Source organism: Cyrtonyx montezumae, unplaced genomic scaffold (genome assembly GCF_038088225.1).
Source record: "Cyrtonyx montezumae isolate F1298 unplaced genomic scaffold, pur_monq_1.0 scaffold_0, whole genome shotgun sequence".
NCBI lineage: Eukaryota > Metazoa > Chordata > Aves > Galliformes > Odontophoridae > Cyrtonyx > Cyrtonyx montezumae.
In genome coordinates, this window is record NW_027071824.1 from 9,425,453 (window position 1) to 9,445,224 (window position 19,772).

The window sequence follows — 19,772 nt, forward strand, 5'->3', positions numbered from 1 at the left end:
GTCTTTCCACAGTTCAGCAGCCCAAATAGGTTTACCCTTCCGTTGCCAGTTGTCCTGTTCCCACTGCTGCAACCACCCCCATAAAGCATTTGCCACCATCCAAGAGTCAGTATAAAGATATAGCATGGGCCACCTCTCCCGTTCAGCCACATCTAAGGCCAGCTGGACGGCCTTTACCTCCGCAAATTGGCTTGACTCTCCTTCTCCTTCGGTGGCCTCTGCAACTCGTCGTGTGGGGCTCCACACAGCAGCCTTCCATCTGCGATGCTTCCCAACAATACGACACGATCCATCAGTGAAGAGGGCATACGTCTTTTCATTCTCTAGTAGTTCGTTATATGGTGGGGCCTCTTTAGCACGTGGTATCTCCTCTGATGGGGATGTTCCAAATTTCTTGCCTTCAGGCCAGTCCATGATCACCTCCAGGATTCCTGGACGGTTGAGGTTCCCCATCCGAGCTCGCTGTGTAATCAGTGCAATCCACTTACTCCAGGTGGCATCGGTAGCATGATGGGTGGGGGGAACCTTTCCTTTGAACATCCAATTCAGCACTGGCAGTCGAGGTGCCAGGAGGAGCTGTGTCTCAGTACCAATTACTTCAGAGGCAGCCCGAACCCCCTCGTATGCGGCCAAAATCTCCTTCTCAGTTGGAGTGTAGCACTCCTCTGAACCCCTGTACGCTCTACTCCAAAATCCAAGGGGTCGGCCTCGGGTCTCCCCAGAGGCTCTTTGCCACAGACTCCAAGTGGGACCTTTCTCTCCAGCAGCAGTGTAGAGGATGTTTTTCACATCCTGTCCCAACCGAACTGGCCCCAGGGCCACAGCACGGGCTATCTCCTGCTTGATTTGCTCAAAGGCCTGCTGCTGTTCAGGACCCCATGCAAAATTATTCTTCTTCCGAGTCACTTGATAGAGGGGGCTTACTATGAGGCTGTAGTTTGGGATGTGCATCCTCCAAAAACCTACTACACCCAGAAAAGACTGTGTCTCTTTCTTGCTAGTGGGTGGTGACATACTGGTGATTTTGTCAATCACATCTCCTGGAATGTGACGACGTCCATCTTGCCATTTTACTCCTAGGAACTGAATTTCTTGGGCAGGTCCCTTCACTTTGTTCCGTTTAATAGCAAAACCAGCACCCAGAAGAATTTGGATTATTTGCTCTCCTTTTTTAAAAACTTCCTCTGCTGTATCACCCCACACAACAATGTCATCAATATACTGGAGGTGCTCAGGTGCCCCACCCTGTTCCAGTGTGGTTTGAATCAGCCCATGGCAGATGGTTGGGCTGTGTTTCCACCCCTGGGGCAAACGGTTCCAGGTGTACTGAACGCCCCTCCAGGTGAAAGCAAACTGTGGTCTGCACTCTGTGGCCAAAGGAATAGAAAAGAATGCATTGGCAATGTCTATAGTGGCATACCACTTGGCTGCTTTTGACTCCAGTTCATACTGCAGCTCCAACATATCTGGCACAGCAGCACTCAGTGGGGGTGTGACTTCATTCAGGCCACGGTAATCTACCGTCAGCCTCCATTCTCCACTGGCTTTACGCACCGGCCATATGGGGCTGTTAAAAGGTGAGTGAGTCTTGCTGATCACTCCCTGGCTCTCTAGCTGACGGATCAAGTTATGAATGGGGAGCAAGGAATCCCTGTTGGTGCGGTACTGCCGTCTGTGCACTGTTTTTGTAGCGATAGGTACCTGCTGCTCTTTCACTTTCAGTACCCCCACAACAGACGGATCTTCTGACAGGCCAGGTAAAACAGACAGCTGCTGAATGTTGTCTGCATCTACAGCAGCTATTCCAAAAGCCCATCGGTACCCCTTGGGATCCTTGAAATGTCCCCTTCTGAGATAGTCAGTACCGAGTATGCATGGAGCCCCCTGTCCAGTCACTATGGGATGCTTCTGCCAGGTTCTACCGGTGAGGCTTATTTCTGCCTCCAACACAGACAGTTCCTGAGAACCCCCAGTCACTCCAGAAATATGAATCAATTCTGTCCCTTTATAACTCGAGGGCATCAGAGTGCACTGTGCACCAGTGTCCACCAGTGCCTTATATCTTTGTGGCTCTAATGTGCCAGGCCATCTAATCCACACAGTCCAATACACTCTGTTATCCCTTTCCCTCCCCTGGCTGAGGGCAGGGCCCCTCTATTGGTTACCTGCAGTGACGGGAGCAATTTCATTGGTGGCTGATCTCTGCTGTAGTTCTCTCACCCGTGCTCGCAGTACAGGAGTGGGTTTTTTATGCCACTTCCTCATGTCCTCTCCGTTTTCTCGTAGGAAGCTCCACATGGCCACACGTGACATGATGTTACTGCCGTCATTTGCTCGTGCAGAGGGGCGGTTGCCTTTGGTGGCCGAGACTTTCAACAGTTTGATAAATTGCTTCATCAGATTCTTTGCGTCATGCTCGTCTTCATCAGGTGTTTCCAATACTGACACAGGTTCATCCCTATTCATCAGTAATGACAGTTCCTCCAGTATAGTTTTCTGTGTCTCCTTAATCTCACCTACTTCTTCTGCTACTATAGCTGCAATGGAAGCACGTGATGGTGGAAACTGTTGTTCAAAGTTTTGGAGTGTAATAGTCAATTCATAAACTGGGAGTCTTCTGTCTTGACCCTCGAATCTATGGAACATTGCTACCAGTGTACTTGCGTACCTCTCTGGTGCTGTTTTTGAGAGCTTGCGATATACATCAGGTGTGCACCTTACTCTATCAGGATCACGGTCCTGGTGTGGATTGTTAGGGACGAAATTGGGATCATACAGCATCTCTACTACGGCTGTTTCTCTCAAAAACTGGATGCCTTTCTCCACGGTGTTCCATCTTTCCACCTTAGGCTCCAGATCATCTTTGTAAGGGTATCTATCCTTTACAGCCACTAGTACTCGTTCCCAGAGGGTAGCGACTCCATTCAGACATCTGCCAATTCCTCTGTCGATAGCTGGGTCTCGGGCAATGCTTGCCAGTTGGCGGGCTTCGCTGCCATCTAGGGACACGCTGCTGGCACCGCTGTCCCAACACCGCAGCAACCAGGTGACAATAGATTCACCCGAGCGCCGTACAAACTCCTTTCTTGAACCTTGTATTTCAGTCATCTTTAGGGGCCGACGAGTAGTGGTAACAGTGACTCCATCATCATCGCTGTCTTCTCCATGTCTCTCACTTTTCTTAGTGGCCTTTTTAGGTGGTGGTGGTGGTGGTGGTGGTGCTGAGGAGGGCCCCTCGCCTGGATCTTCCTTTTTTTTCTCTGCTTCTTCTTCTTTCCGTTCTAGGCGCGAGGACGGCCGTGTCCATTTCTGGCCTTCCACAGGGGCAACCGACACTGATACCGGTGCTTCCTGTGATTGGTCAGGTCTAACTTCGAGGTTTTCATTTTTGCTTTGGACCTTGGTTTGGAAACCATTTCTCTCCAGAATATCAATTATGGCTCGATAAGCACAAGCCAAACCCCAAACAATACATTCCTTCTCAGATCGTCCTGAGTCACATGACTCCTTACCTAAACACTCACTGAATTTCTCAGGGTCCCACAGGTGCTCAAGATCAAAATTGCATAACACCGGGGGTCCCCACGCTTCCAATTTCTTTCCTAATTTTTTCCACCTTCCCTGCCATTCAACACTCTCTGGTTTTGAGGAACGCTCCCTCCACATGATGTAAATTACTATTGCAGAGAGTGCATTCAGAAAAACAGATAACACAGTTGCCGGGCTGACATCTTGAATATAGGTAAAGACCTGAAAAGAGTAATTGGAAACCGTTCCAAATGCCGCATAATCTGTCAAGTTAGCCAGGGTGTTTAGGTAGGAGGCATGTAACCCCCTCAGCACACTAAAGTAGCTGTATATCCACACTACTCCGGTGCTGAACGCGAGGAGCTTAAAAAGACGCCAGCATGCTATGAGGTACATGAAAAACCTTAGTCCACTCTGCACCAGATTTACAATGGAGTGCCAATACTGCACTGCCCGCATTCTCCACCAATAATTGTCACGGTGTTGTCCGTGACAGTGACCCAAGGGAAAACCGAGAAGGGAGAGGGGAGAGAAAAAGAAACTGCGTCAGTGGCCGCGCGGCCGCCCGAGCAGAGCCGCGCTCCGGGAGGGGGAGGGGGAAACGGCGGGAAGGGATGGGTCGACAAGAAAACAACGGCACGATCTGAGAAGGAACGGTAACTTTACTAAATCTAATAAAATTGAACAATTGAAAGAGAGAGAAAAAGTTTCAAACCAGAAGCTATGAGCTTACGCTAAGGAGGACCCGCAGGGGAAGCACACGTGCTGAACCTCCACGGCAGCCCAGAGCAACGCGCCCAGACCGAGCGCCGCCTGCATCCGGTGCGGAGCTCCGCCCCTCCCCTCTGCTGCTCCCCCAGCATTAACTCCTTAACTGCTGCATGATGCTCTGATGTGGAATACCGGCATCAAAACCACAAAACCACAACAACTATTTTTACCACTTGAGAGAAATGCAATTGGCAACAACATTCAGACACATGTGAACAGATGAGGACAGTTGTCCAGGAAGTTAAAGAGGACTTTGTTCTACTTAGAATATATTTCTGACAAAACAAAAATTCATACCTTCTTATCTTTTCAAAATTGTTATTAAAAATGACATCTTACATTGTCAGCCAAAGACATTGTCTCCTTGTAACTTCTTTCTTTTGCATATTAAAGAGCACTTCTGTTCCATTATTAGTCACAAAGACAGTTTGCAGAATAATTTCCTTTGTTTGTAAGACTGCTACAACAATAGAAAGAACATCTCACAAAAGTAAAAAGGTCTTACAAAAGTAATTATTAAAGAAATCTGTGCAACTCAGACCTTAGATATTCAATGTAGGTTTCCACGGATTAAACAGATTATATTACAGAGTTAGAAGTATCACTTTACATTGCTTCAAAATATAACAAATGAACAATGGAAGATGAAATAGAATTAAAAATACTGCAGTCATTTATTTTTTGCTTTAACATCACTTCTACATATATAGTGAACACGATGCATATCAGAATACATTGAAGAGTTCTTCAGTTACAGCTCAACATCATAAAAACTCATCACCAGTCCCTCATCCGTACAAACAGAACTTGAAAAGCAGCCTTAATTAAAATATTAGTCCATCTAACAAAGCTAACTCGAAGCTAAACTAGCAGCCTAGCTACAGTGCACTACACAGCCAGAAAAAGACACATTTTTCTGTTCTCAAGCTCCCTAAACTCTGCCCATAGTAAATAAACAGAGGAACAGCTTACATAATTCTCATGGCTCTCTTAAAAATACTGGGTGTTACCAGGCAGAAAAAAAATGCAAACCCTTACCATGTTAGAATAAACAGCAGATGTATACATTCCAGAAAACTTTGTTCCTCTCTTCTCCTATTACAAGAATCATTTGGGGCTGAATGAAGTGAATTAGCCACTGCTAACAAAAGTAAGAGGGTTTTTCTTTCCTTAGCTGCACCTTGAATTCATACTGTCAAACTGGTATGAAATAGAAAACAAGTATACGTACAAACTGGCATTAAATGAAAAACAGAAGTAAACAAGACATTCATCTATCATAGAAGAAAAAATATATTTTTCCATTTTTCAATTTTCAGAATTCAACAACATGAACACAAAGGCACACAAACACTGCAACCTGTGGGCTACATTACACACACAAGTCACAAATTTGAGTGCCGTATTACCAAATTTCTGAGTAACCGATCTCGTTTCCCTTAGCTGGGAAATGCCTTGTTCTATATTCTGAAGCCACTAGATGTTATATAATTGCTTCCAAATACGCACATTTTCAAGACGTGTAGTATATTTACATACTTAGAAGAGGCATTTATTCTAAAATGCATGCAAATCAGTTTTTTGAGGTTTTGCAGAAAAGTCTTCCTACCACAATCAGTTTTTTAGACATGCCTCTCAAATGAATCTGCAAAAGGAAACTTCAAGCAAGACACCACAAAAGTACTGCAAGCCTTCTTATGCAGACTACAGAAAGACCCACCACAGTCCATCTTGCGTATCTATGAAACCATGACAACGTTACATGAAGTGGATCAAGTTCTAAAGAAGACAACTGCAACACCTTTAGTAAGCAAATCTGAGTTCTGTACTGACACCATACCAAAATATTCACGTAAGAATTCAGATAACCAAAGATATTCAGTAAGCATTACAACTAGTACTGGGAAACGTTTGAGTATTAAAAGCTAAAAATAAATCTTCAACCAAAATTAGTTTGATTTATTTCAGTGGAAGCATTGTTAACTTCAAAGAAACTTTAATGATGCTTTGAAATGAAAAGCATGAAAATGAAAAACTCTTCTGCATTGTTTGCAGTCTCAGCACTGCAGCACAGAGTATCTAAGAAAATGAAAATAACGAGGGCAAGCAGTTAAAAAATAAAGAGTTCTACATGATTTTCATTTTAACTGAATATACTTAAAGGCAGAAATTTCTTTTGGGGGCTTTAGTTTTACATAAAGAAGTCTTAACTGAATAATTTGAGCTAAATAGGCTCACATAGCCTTGAAGACATTTGCAGTTCCTTACCCCATTTAAGCATCAGGTTCCTACTTCCTAGCAAAAATAAGCTGGCGAATAAATCAATTTAGGAATTTAGGAATACTAACCAGAAAGAAAAATTAATCAGCACCAACAGCTATATTTCAAGTTTTGTAATGCTTGTATAAATTCTAATTACCCTACATCACTTGAAAATGGTTTTTCTTTGCATTATTCATAGAAGACACAGGCTTGCTTGCTTTTCCCTTTTCAGTACAGGACAAATAAGATGGAACATCCCTGCTTACTGTTTTAGTTGCTTCTTGAGAAAATAAATTGAAGGACTATGAGAAATATGGCAAATGAAACACAAGGTACTTGGGTTCCTTGGAGAAGTCTGGTTACTCACACTGGTTAGTATTTACCACTAACCTTTCCTTCAGAAGTTCTACTTGGGCACTCCAACTATAGTCACCTGGCAGCAGGAACCAAACATACCACAAGTACAAACCGTACTAAGGGGACACTTCTCTTTAAATCACACTTACCCTTAGGTTAACCTGTAACCACCAATGCTAAAATACATTCTAGGCAACTATGATTAAAATTTTGTTTATAATATCTAGCCAGTGATAAAAGGAACTCAGATACCAATGTTGAAACACAATACAGAACCTTAACAGGAAAAGATGTACTTCTCCTCAACCAAGCTTCCCAGCAATAACAATAAAAAACAAACAACTGCTGCCTCCAAGTACACAGAAAACATTTTTCTTAAATCAATACAACACCCTGAAACAAATAGGGATGAGCAAGATTAATGGACTTTGCAACTCCATCAAGCAGGCTTTCCGAACTTTCTAGTTCAATGAGTTTCATTATTCAGAAAAGAAAACAGAGCCCATTAAAGAGGGAATAAAGAGCACTGTGAGCACTGACTTATCCATCAATGGAAAGACAGAGACGGCTATAAAGGCTTTGATGTTTTGTTGGTTTTATTTATTTATTTTTAAATGGAATAACTTAGAGCTTAAAAGAGAAGAAAAGTATTTTTTAATTGCAGTACCATCAAACGGCATACAACTCTGTATCACTCCACCAATAAATTACTTGGAAAAGACAACTTGTGGCCATAAAGCTAGTTTTTACCTTAACTGGTAGACTTAACTTTAAGGGTAGCAGACTGTGTGTACGTGTGTTTGGGTTTCTTAAAAAAAAATATTTTACTAAAACTTTCGGTAATTGTGATGGAACACTTTTCTGACCTAACGCTGAGTCAATTCAATGAACTAATACCTGAAGAAACATCTTTTGTTTTTAAATAAGATTAGCTTTCAGATCAGAATACAAAGATTCATCAGCAACACCACTGCAAAGGAAGCAGAAATGATTGCAGGGCTAGCAAAGCAAGGGGGCAGAAAACAGAACTGTATCTAGTCATTTTATCAACTGAACTGTACCATCAAACTGCAACATCAGTCATTTTTAACTCAGCTTTAAACCCATAAAAGCCTTCTCTTGAGCACAATTCTGTTTCATACTCTATCAATTACTGGTTTTATAACTGATAAAGTTGTTATCAAAGAATGAGTCACATTAGGATCTCAAGAAAATACAGGAAGAAACAGGCAGCCCACTGTATCACTTATTTTAAATAACCCCACAACATTCAATCATTACTTGAAATCAAATCAATCTACACAAATCTGAAAGTAAAAGGCAAAGATTAAAGTTTATGTATTTTGTGGTTTTCTACCACAGCTGAACAACATCAACAGCTTCCATATAACTCAGTGAATATTGGAAATACTTTCCTTTCCATGAAAACGCACGTTTTATTTTACAATTTCAAATTTTCACTTTATTTCTTTTTTTTTTTTTTAATTTACAGTGTCAGGATCAAAAGATTTTGCAATACAAACAAGCAACACTAAAATCCAAAACAATTAAGGCATTAACATGAAGGAGCTGATTACTCACTAATACTAACCACAAGCTGGGAAGGTAACTTTTACAAATCCTTGCTTACCTTTTCTAATGCAGATTAGCTCATGTACACCACAAGTTCGTTCTCCACCTAAATGGAGATAAATAATCAGAAAATGTTAATAAATTAAATGTAATTGGCTTCTCAGTAAAACTTGTAAGCAGTGGAAAGAAAAAAAGCAGCAAAATCTATCATTTAAGAAAAATGCAAACAATGGTTTTATCAAAAGGATATTCTATATAAATTGAAGACTTGCTAAATAAGTAAATGTATCTTTGCTTAACATTGCAAATTATAATCCAGTAGTAAGAGTTCTACAGAAAATATATACTGACAAAATTAAAAAGGCAAGCAAATTAGCAGAAACCATTCTAGAACTATTTGCGAAGTATAGAGCATAATTTCCCCTTCAAAGGATCCATCATCTACAGAATAATTTTAGTAATATGCTGAATAACAAACACAACAAAAAAGAAAGCCTGTAACTAAAGGGAGGAGGGGCTGGGCTTACCCAGAATTTCTCTTCACAAGGTTTCTTGTTGTTGCTGTTTTCTTCTTAATGAACATAAACAACAACAACAACACCTACAAATAATTTGAGAAACAAGCAAGGGAATAGCAAAGTTGTTGCAAGAAATATTGAGCTTTAGTTTAAAACATTCTAATGTTAGAACTGGTATTATGTGTTGTTTTCTTCTCTACACCTTGTAAGGACACTAAAAGGAACCACGTTGGAAGAACACATTTTCAATTACATTGAAGGAATGATACTTTTCATGTCACCTATGACACAGGTGGAACAAAACCTAAAATGACCTACACCTAAACCCTCCTAAAGGAGGAACAGGCAAAACTGGTGAAAAGATTCTTTTAATGATATTGAAGAACTAGTGAAAATGTTTACTTTTATTACAAATGTATTGAATAAATTTACACTATTCATGATCTTATTCTCTGTTAAATTGATGCATTTTGGAATGATATTCCTGAATGCCAAACCTTAAGCACACTCTCATGCCCACTAAGCCAGTTTTCACTGACCAGAAAGTACTGTTTTTATTGGAATACAGAACTGAAGGGTTCTGTTCACTCATGTTATTAGGCATGGTGCTCTGAAACTTCACAAAAACACTGTTTAGAAAATCCACAAACCACCTGTTTCATATATATTAATCACTATAGGGCTCCAAAAGTTTCAAAACACTCTAAAACAAACTGTAGGTAACAAAATAATTTCCATTTCATAAAAAGGTGGAAATGTTATACAGGACTTCCTTCATTCCATGATAAAGAAACAATGCCATACAATAAAGGGTGCTATAATCAGAGCTAATATTTAAATCTCATAATTGCTAACAGTGTCAGCTGCTGTTATAAGTTTTAAGAGGACACGTGTCTTGTAGTGAGCTTTACATTATAAAGAAATAACTGTAGGAAATCTGTCTATTAGAGAAAGATAGATAAAAGGGATGAAATAAGTGGAATAAAACATAACTCTTCTACAAAAGAATGTCTATGAAACACGAAGTTGGAAAGCATCCTCATTTTATTCAAACTTCTTTTTAAAATGCTCAGCAATCTAAAACACAACTCTTGAAGATACTTCTGAAAGGGAAACCAAATACCAGTCAGTCAGCCCAATGTTCTGTACAGTCATCATCATCACAAAAGCGAACAACTTAATAATACTCCCTTTTCAGCATCCTCTAAGGACTGACCAGTACCATTCTTGCATTTCTTTTTAAAGAATCTTTTCTCAATTAAAAAAAAAAATGTTTAAAAGAATCTTGGCTTATGACATGAAAGAAATCAAATTTGGGAAGATTAGAATATTCTTTAAAGTAGTTGCAGTCATCTTCAGGCTAAGAGAGAGAGAATGAGTGACCAAAACACTTCTCCCTCGATTCTCTCCTCCCAGTATACTTAAAACCAGAAGTGAAAAACAAACAAACAAAAAAGCCCTAATAAAAAAATATTTTTTTCATCACACCACGAGTAGGTAGTTAAAAATAAAAGATTCACCTAGAAATGGCTGTGAGAGGACCAATGAGCAGTATTATACATTCATTGTATGTTGCAGGCATTGAATTCAATAAGCACAAATTTCCATCATAAAATATTAATGTTAGTTATGGATTTTGCATTGGTTTCTTTTGTTTTGTAAAGAAAGGTGTCACTTTCAATCATTTACATTCTAAGGTATGATGAGGTTTCACTAAATAAAGCCTTTGTATTAAGTATATTTAATCGACTACGATTTTACATAGAAGATTTGAACATCATCTTTTAGTTAACCACTTAAATGTTCTAAGCAATTTTGCATAGAAAACTGCATAACAAAACAACAGACAGCTGAAACATTTGATGAACTTTCTCTCAATTTAAAATAGAGGTTTTGTACACTGAGCCTCTATTTATAAAGACAACTATCCTATCATAATTTCTTGGACCAAAAAGGTGAAAAGACATGTATTAAGGAAGATAAAACCACACCAGAATTATGCATCAATTAAATTGTACAATTCTGTATACTTCTAAAGATAGTACAATTCAAAATTCAAAGATCTACTATGTTTGGACTTTAGCTGTACCTCCACGCCACTAAATTCTGAAAAAGACTAGCTAGAAAATTTTGCATTGGCATTGTCAGAGATAATCAGACTGGGAGTGACTTCTGGCTCTATGAGGGATTACAGAGCAGGATCATCTTGACAGCAGGTTTCTCAGAGCCTTTCTGTGAACATGTCTTCCTTACACCCCACTGGGATTTCACATTTAGTAGCTCATGCCAGTTACCTCATGCTTTCACAGCGCACGTCACTTCACAAGTCAAGTACTACAGCCTTCACCAGCTCAACAGCACTCTGCTGGAATCCCTCTTTTGCTGGTCCCTCTCATACTGGGTTTACAGCCCTTTACAGAGAGTTGACATTGCTACTGAAGTGTACCGCTGATCTATCTTCAACTTTCTGATCATCAGAAATTCAGATTCTTTTGTGCATAGATGCTCCTGCCAGCCTGCTCCCAGTTTGCAGTGCTGCATATGTTTGCCAACCCTGGTGCAGGACTTCACACTGGTCACTGCTGAAGTTCACAATGGCCCCATCTTTCAGCTTGTTGAGCATCTGCCTGATAGCATCCCTGCTCTCCTGCATACTGACTGCTCCTCTCTCTGCTATCACCCACAAGCTCAGTGAAGGTACATTCCAACCTTCTCATAAATATGAGAAAGTTTCAGTTCCAGAACCAACCTTGGGGTCCAAGTCAGGACACTGTATAAAACAAGTTGTTCTTCAGTTTGATAGCAAGTCCACACATTAGTACTTGCAGCAGAATTACATCACATCACTGAAGTCTGTCATCAAGTGTGACTTTGGGGGCAGATTTTTTATGTGACAAATTGCTTTCCAACTGAGGTTTGTATTTTCATTATCATTTTCATATGTTTGGACAATGTTCAGCAAACATTCACGTAACATGAGACAATTGCTTCTTCCTTTGGCTAACCCATGACATGCTGGTGCAGAATTACAAAGCCATGCATGCTAAGCAGCATAACTGGTGAAAAATCTGGTTTTAAATGAATGGATAGCTAACCATAAAAAAAAAAAGAAAGAAAAAAAAAAGAGATAGCTGAAAACAGTTCACAGAAGAGTAATTCTTTAGCTGGTATCAGCATGGTATTTTTCTTATAAATAAATAAATAAATACAATCACAGACTCATCAACCCACATCATCCACAGTGCAAAATCACCTCTGCATTCCTGCGTCACTCTTTATAATTTTAGTCTAGAAGTTTACAATACTGCACATATAAAAAATGAAATTTTTACAGCTTGGTATAAGTTAAAAGGAAAACACTAGAATTTATTAGTAAAAAGACATCAAGTACGAAAAAAAAATCAAAACTTTCTACTTCATGCAATTATTACATGTTCACACCCTACATATTTTATGCAGTTTGGGCCTCCTCTCTGTCCCTCTACCTCAAAGGATAAAAAAAATCCATAGCAATACACAATATTTTTTGTATGCAGAGTAACATAATGAAGAAGACTCTCAGATGTGGAAAAAAACAAACACAGCAGATGGAGGACATTCACAGGTAAAATAATGATTATTCACAGCCTAACTCAATAATAGGAGAAATAAGTATCTGAGTAAATTACCAGCAAAGGTGTTCAAGGCAAGAAGTTTCAAGCGTAACAGTATTACAAAAACAGAAGAATGATTTCACGCTTCTGCTGTAAAGATCTCTCTCTGCTAGCAACATCTAAAATTCCTATTAATTCCCTTGTCTATAGATAAGGTAATCCATCTGAACCTGACATAAGAATATTCTGTCTGTTATCTGACAAGAAAAGCAGCAAGAAACATCTTTTTTTAAATATAAATTATTTAATTTTTAATTATACCTCTATTCAGCAGACAATAACCAATGAGTTAGTAATCAATGACAATTAATTAAAAATAATATCATTTCTGTTTCTCAAACAAATTGTTTGTTCAACCCTACCCCACACTGAAACAAATGGAAGATGTGTGTCCAATACTACCCACAGTGAAACAAATTGAAGCTTCTCCACTGGTTATAAGAACATGAAAATATTATCTCAGCTTCCTTTCTACCTGCAATCACAAGGCACTTCTCTTTCCTTGCTCTTCTGACAACAATTCAATTTTACTTTGGTGTCAGTCAAGTACTTCTTTCAATAAGTCTTACTAGTGAAAATGAAGAGGTACAGGATATATAACTAACATTACACATAAATGTTTTAAATGAGACCTGATAACAAAACCTCTGCAACGGTTCATTTTTTTAATAGGAGTAGAAAGTCAATCAGCAGCTACAGTAAGAATGGTTACCTCACTGTAAATGTCAGTAAGACAGAATAAACACTGTCAATCAACATACATTACCATCAAATGCTCTGGAAAAAAAATAATGTAAACAACAAAAAATTATAGTAAAGAGATGACAAAAACATTTAGTATGGCTTTCAGCTAATTCCTACAGTTTGTAGGTAGTTAATACCACTGAATCATCAGTCTAGATGAAAGTTTCATAACAGAAAGCAAGCCAAGAAACATATTCATGATTTATAATCCATGGACTTATGCATATTTTATTTTAAAAGTATACACTGTAATAAAATAGTTAAATTGCCAGAAAAATACGCTCATCAAAATATCATGCATAACCACCTTTCTCTTATTTCACAGTAAGTTCATGACACAAAGAGAAACTGTTAGCAAAAATTTATATTTCAAAAGATTCCAGTTAGAAAGACAAATGCTTATTTTAGAATACAAAACAAAAATACTTGTAAGATACGTGTCAGTCATTCTGAACTCATCATTTTTTCATATCAAAGGATGCTCCTTTGCAGAATGTAATATATTTGCCCACAAACTCAACATTCATTTGCTGTCTTACAAACAATTATGCCAAAGTTTCTCCACATCCCTCGAGAGACGAATTTACACAGACAGCAGAAAACTTCTCTCACCTCCAAGAGTTAAATACTCAAGGATTAGTAATGGTAAGGATTGAAAGCTGACTTGAAATCCGCACTCCAATCCCCAGGTGCGCATTTAGTTTGACATACAATATAAGACCTTTGCCCTCTGAACTGACAATGTTCAGGAAAAAGCCTCAAAGTGCCAACTGTGGGTTGCTCCCACCCTTCGTTACAAAAACTGGAAGAAGACTGGTGTGTTGCTTGGGGAATAACGCGAAGAGAAAGTCTGACCCAAGAGTTACAGCAGTTGAAAGATCTCCAGAAGACACCAAGACTCCTCTTAGTTAGATCTGTATTTCGACAGACGATGTAAGCCAGCACTTTTAATCAAGTAGACACTGGGTGTTTGCTTTCCTGCACGTCCATCCTGAACGCCAAAAGTTTCAATCTGCAATAACGCCAAGTATTCAAAATGAACTGGATTCCGGAATTTCACTCTGAACAGATCACCTCTCTTTTATATGAAGTATGACAGTTTCATCTCAGCCCATGGAGAATACGTCAAAAAGATGTCTGCAGAGCATTACAGATTAGGTTTAAAAGGCACTCTTCTGTGTTACCTCGAAGTAGATAGAGAACTAATAATATCAGATACCTCAACAATTGATCCACCCCACGTTTAAAAAATGCATTTAAAGTAGGTCTAACTTGTGTACAAAACGTGGCTTCCTACATTCAGCCTTTACTCAATACTGCTGCTTCTCCTTGAGGCCTCCCTTGGCTGCACCAGCTTAGATTCAGAAGCACAACTCAATCTCATTCAGCAGTCAGCCTATTCAGGTCAGCACTAACCTGAGGATCCACTTGCCATCTTACACCCCCGTAAAGCCTACAGCAGCAGTGCCTCCAGGTAAAGCAGAAGTCAAGACAAAGCTATTCCCTAGGGCAGATTCAACCTGTGGGCCACACATATGATGCCCCTACATAGGCAGTGCACGCAGCTCGTTCTTCTTTCCTTGGTTTCTTGCCTGGTTTATGAAGCTTATGACTATGCATAGTTTTAATGTAATCCTTATGAAGCAGCGTTCTAACACCTCTCTCTTACATTCACAAATGAAAAGTAGCTTCACTTGGTACTTTGGCTTTGTTTCCCAAGAAAGTGAGGGTTATATAACCAAACAGTCTGTTTCCCACCCCATTCTTCCATTGCTGATGAGTTCACAGTCTAATTAACATCAAAATTGATACAAAGTTGTATCACAACACAATACTTCTAGGATTTAAAGCTTCATGAAAATCAACAACCATCTACAGCACAGCCGCAGATCTCACCAAGCCCAGGGGCAGCCAGCCTGCTGCCAACCGAACAGCTGGCAGATGAGGAATGAAAGGGATGACATGCTTGCCAGAAACATCGGGAGCTGAGAGCACTCCAGAGACACTCAGGAGATACAGGGACAAAACGGAAGGTATTCAAAAGCTTAGACATGTGGGGAGGACCTCCACACACTACAGGAGGAACCATAAGCACATGGGAAAGTGTTACACTGGTGGGATCACGAGGAGAAAATACGAAAAGCCATCTTCATTAGCCTCATTACTCAAGCAATAATTTATAAATTAGAGCACTGTGCTGTAAATCTTTCTTCACTACTACATTCATCTATCTGTATGGCTCACTATTCTCTATGATGCTGCTTCTGAATTCTTAGCACTAATTTCACGAGGAATAAAAACTACCTGAAATGGTTCACCCTTAAATGCATTCCACTCCTCAACAAATGTACTGTTTTGCACAGCCTATACCATGTTACACGCTCAAGTGAAGTCCAAACACAACAGAAATAAATCCATGTGGGCGCACAATTCTGTTTCAGGTTACAGAGCCTCCACAGTGACCTTTACATTTCTTTTCCATCCTTCCTGCAATATGATTTCCATTGCTAGCTCCTCATCCAGAATCAAATCAAAACTCTTAAATCAGGTACCAAAGTCTTGCTATTGCTCAGAACGGGATAAAGAAACCAAATGACTGCTGCTATGAGGAACATTACCATGATGAGGCTGAAGGACTCTCAGAAACAACCCCCAACTCTTGCTCTTGCCTGTCCCAGCAAACAGCCACAGCACCCCAGGCCCAGGCAGCTGTAGGTGAGATGACCTCTATCAGACTGTCAGCCATTCTGTCTTACTGCTCTTCTTGCTTTTGGCAGACTCCCAACTGTATTTGCCATTCCCTCCATCCTGATATTCTCTGTATTGAACAATTTTTTTCTACTATAATTTGTGGAAATTTAAAACAATCAATCACATTGTATCTCAAAATACACCTGCTATCAAATACAAACAGTAACTTCATGTATGAAGAAAAATATACCAGAAATGAGAACTGTAAATAAAATTGTTTAATACCATTTACACTCAAAATCTTCCTACTAGGTTCCCCTTTGCCATTCCCTAGCAAATCTGAGATTGCCTGAACTATGCAAACTATATACCTGATGCCTGTAAAACACAAGCAAAAAAACCCTCAAACGCACAAAGAAAACAAACATTATTTTACATGACATTAACTGCCAAAAGAGAAAGATTTAATTGCTCTTGCAATGGCTAAACAAGAGTTATGAGACTGGTTGGCTGAAGAATCTTTACTTCTTAAAGGTCCAACACTAACTATAATGCAAAAAAGTAACTAAGTATTGTCACTGACCAAAACGATAAGGGTCCCTAGCCATGGACAATGGCTCCTTGGCTCTCACAAACACTTGATATAAAAAGCCTTTTTAGTTTTTAGTGTAAGATCCGATGTAAACTGGTATGCTCACATAGCAACAATGAAAAAAGTGCTTACAGACTTCTAAAAGCAGCCAAAAGCTCTACATTTTGTGCAGATCACAGAATCATATTTTAATATGAGCTCTTTAAATTCTGTGCACTCTTCACAAAATGCATATATCGGGCTTCAAAGGAATTTTGAACTACTTTACATTTATTTTTCAATTGTAAGTTTTTAGTCATGCTTATCTCATATGGCTTCACTGAATATTAAACATCCCCCTTTCTGCCCCCCCAAAAAATCTATGCAACTGCACAGTCTTTAAAACGATGCAAAGTATTTTGTTCGCTTGATTAAAAACATTTACATATTTACTTGGACATGAATTCTGTATTTTGACATTTTGGGGTGTGATCCTGCCTGAGTTCAAGAGTCTGTATTCACCCAAACCAAGCTGATGTTTTTAAACACCACTAAGCCACAGACACTGCTCATCATGTGGATACTGTAACACAAACAGGAGGGGGAGAAGTACACTGAATAAAAATTGGAGCACCTACTAACAAACCTACAGCAGTCAGCTCTTCCATTGAGAACATGGAGGATTCTTGCTGCAGAATGCACCAGAAACGTTTTGTTTTCTGTTTTCAGGACAGAAAACTAAGTGAAAAACCTGGCTGATCAGTTTCACGATCAGATACTTCTACCCTGCCTCAGCTTTAATCGTGTAAACTATAAAACAAATTTTGGACTCACAGGATTGTTTGGGTTGGAAAGAGACCTTAAAACCCATCCAGTTCCCAGCCTTGGGCATGGGTCCCTCCCACCAGGCCAGGCTGCCCAAAACCCCACCTAACCTCCCCTGAAGCACCTCCAGAGCTTACGTCCCATTATGGTTGCTTCAGATCTGCAATTTGTTCTGTTTCTGTAGTCTGGCCCTGGTGGAAAGCTATGCATTCTTTTTACAAGTTAGAATACTTCATTAATTCAAGAGCATTTATTTTAAATTTTAAGAAGTAATATCCTAAATTGTCAGAAAATAATAAAAGTTACATTTGCTGCGACTAAAAAAAAAATCTCGAGGACTTCTGAAATAATGCAGCCTAAGAGGGAAACGGAGATTTTGAGACTCTGACGATTGCCTTTCCGAGCTTGAGTTACTTAAAAACTCCAGCTCCAGCAGGCAACGCTGCTATCTATCCTCACGCTAACACGAAGCCGGCATTTCAGCACTGGCCAGCTCCGGTCCTGGCGCGCGCAGCTTCCGAGGCAGGCTGAGCGGGCAGCCCTGCCTGCGCAGCGCAACTTCTTCCGGAGGCCTGATTCCCTAATTCAAAGCAGCTGACGGCACAGAAGCATCCCGCACGCAAAATAAACGGGAGCAGCTTGTTTATTTTCCCGATAGTTCCCCTAGAGCCTTTCGGCTAGGGCGACCAGCCTAAAGGAGGCTTTCAAACCCAAGCACTGCGGTGGTCGGAGCGGCATACCTTAAAACCTAGAACTGAAGTTCTAGGATTATATTTAAGGATACACAACGAAGTGTACGATCGCTGCCAGAAGGGAGAAGGAAGGCTTCAAAACAAAGCCCACCCTTTCCCGGCCACCATCTCCAAGCAAACCCAACAAGTGCCGAGCGCGTCTCACTCCTTTGTTGCCGCTGCTCTCCCGAGTGACGGGCAGAGAAGAGAGCAGCGCGGACGCACGCAGCCCGCCGGCTCCCAGCAGCCGCGGAGGGAGCACCCATGCTCCGAGGCCATAGGGGCAGGCTGGCTGTAAAGCAGCACACCGAGCCCCGCGGGAGAGGAAGGTTTACACCCTGCCGAGCGGCCGACACCCACCCCCGGGGCCGCTCGCCCGCTCCTGCCGGCCCAAGGGCGGCTGGCGGCAGCGGGAGGATGCTCCGGGCACGCCGCCCCTGCAGCGCCCACGGGCGCCCGCCCGCCATCCGCCCTGCACTCCGCGGCTCTCGGGCCGAGCAGACGGGAGCGCGGGGAGGAGGCGCCCCTCGGCCCACCCCAGCCGTCCCCCTCCCGGCGCCCGGGGGAGGGGAGGTGGGCCGTGGGAGGAGGGGAGCGAGCGGGGACGAGGGGGAGCCCGTTATTGGCCTACTTACCATCAATCGCCATGATCCCCGCGGTGGGCCGTACCAACTGGAGCGCACGCAGGAGAGGCGCTGCCGAGCGCCGCGGTCGCCAGACGGGAGCGCCGGGCGGGGGTGGCAGGGAGCGGCTGTTTGGGGGTGACTCCGCCCCCCGCCCTGCGCGCGCTGCCGTTGATCGGGCGAGGCGCGCGCCCGTGAGAGCTCCGTCCCCGCGCGGGGACGCCCCGCCCGCTGCGCTCTGCCGGGGGCGGGGGGGGGCGAGTTCAACAGCGCTTGAGATGTAGGGGGGACACGTGACCTCCCTCCACCCTCACAGCTGCGTCGTGGAAAGGAAGAAAAGATCGTTTCCTTCTCCCGACAAATTCCCCACTTTGGGGGGAAAATAACTCTTCCCAGCAGCTGGTCAAGCCGAAAAACGCTGACGTGTTAGCTTCCCTGTGACTGAGATTCCATCAACTCCACGCACAGCACCTGAGCCAGGTGTGCGACGCTCCTGCTGTGCAGCTGCGAATGCCTGCGTGTTCCAGCGCTGAAAATATCCCCCTTTTGCCAAACAAAGCATACATCAGAATTAAAGCTACCCCTGCGCAGTGCTCGATCACTGTGCCATGGCTGAAGTTGCTCCCTCCTGTCCCATCCCCAGCTGACTGGATGCACATGGCACCTGAGAGTCAGTCCAGATTTTGTAGCAAATAAAGATGCCAGCATTCTCACTTTTTAGTTACTTGTTTCCTGCTTTAACGTTTTTTAACCATAGTGTCTTGATTTCCTATAGTTTGGGGTATAAAAACGTCATCGTGTTCACAAGCACCTTAGGTATCTTCAGTATCTTATAAACCCTCACATTTATAATTACCTCCCACAAATACTTGCGGTATATGTAACGCTAAAAGTGAAGAGATGAATTCAGAAGGGGTTAACATATT

At 41.5% G+C, this 19,772-nt stretch overlaps 1 protein-coding gene across 1 annotated transcript in view; it reads right to left on the reverse strand.

Moving 5' to 3' along the window:
• SYT14 (synaptotagmin 14) overlaps window positions 1–8,562 on the reverse strand; it is a 68,400-nt gene extending 59,838 nt beyond the window's left edge. Inside the window, exon 1 of the mRNA XM_065752079.1 lies at window positions 8,549–8,562. The gene's annotated coding sequence lies outside the window, so the exon portion shown is untranslated. The remainder of the gene's footprint in view (window positions 1–8,548) is intronic.
• Between the last annotated feature and the right edge of the window lie 11,210 nt (window positions 8,563–19,772).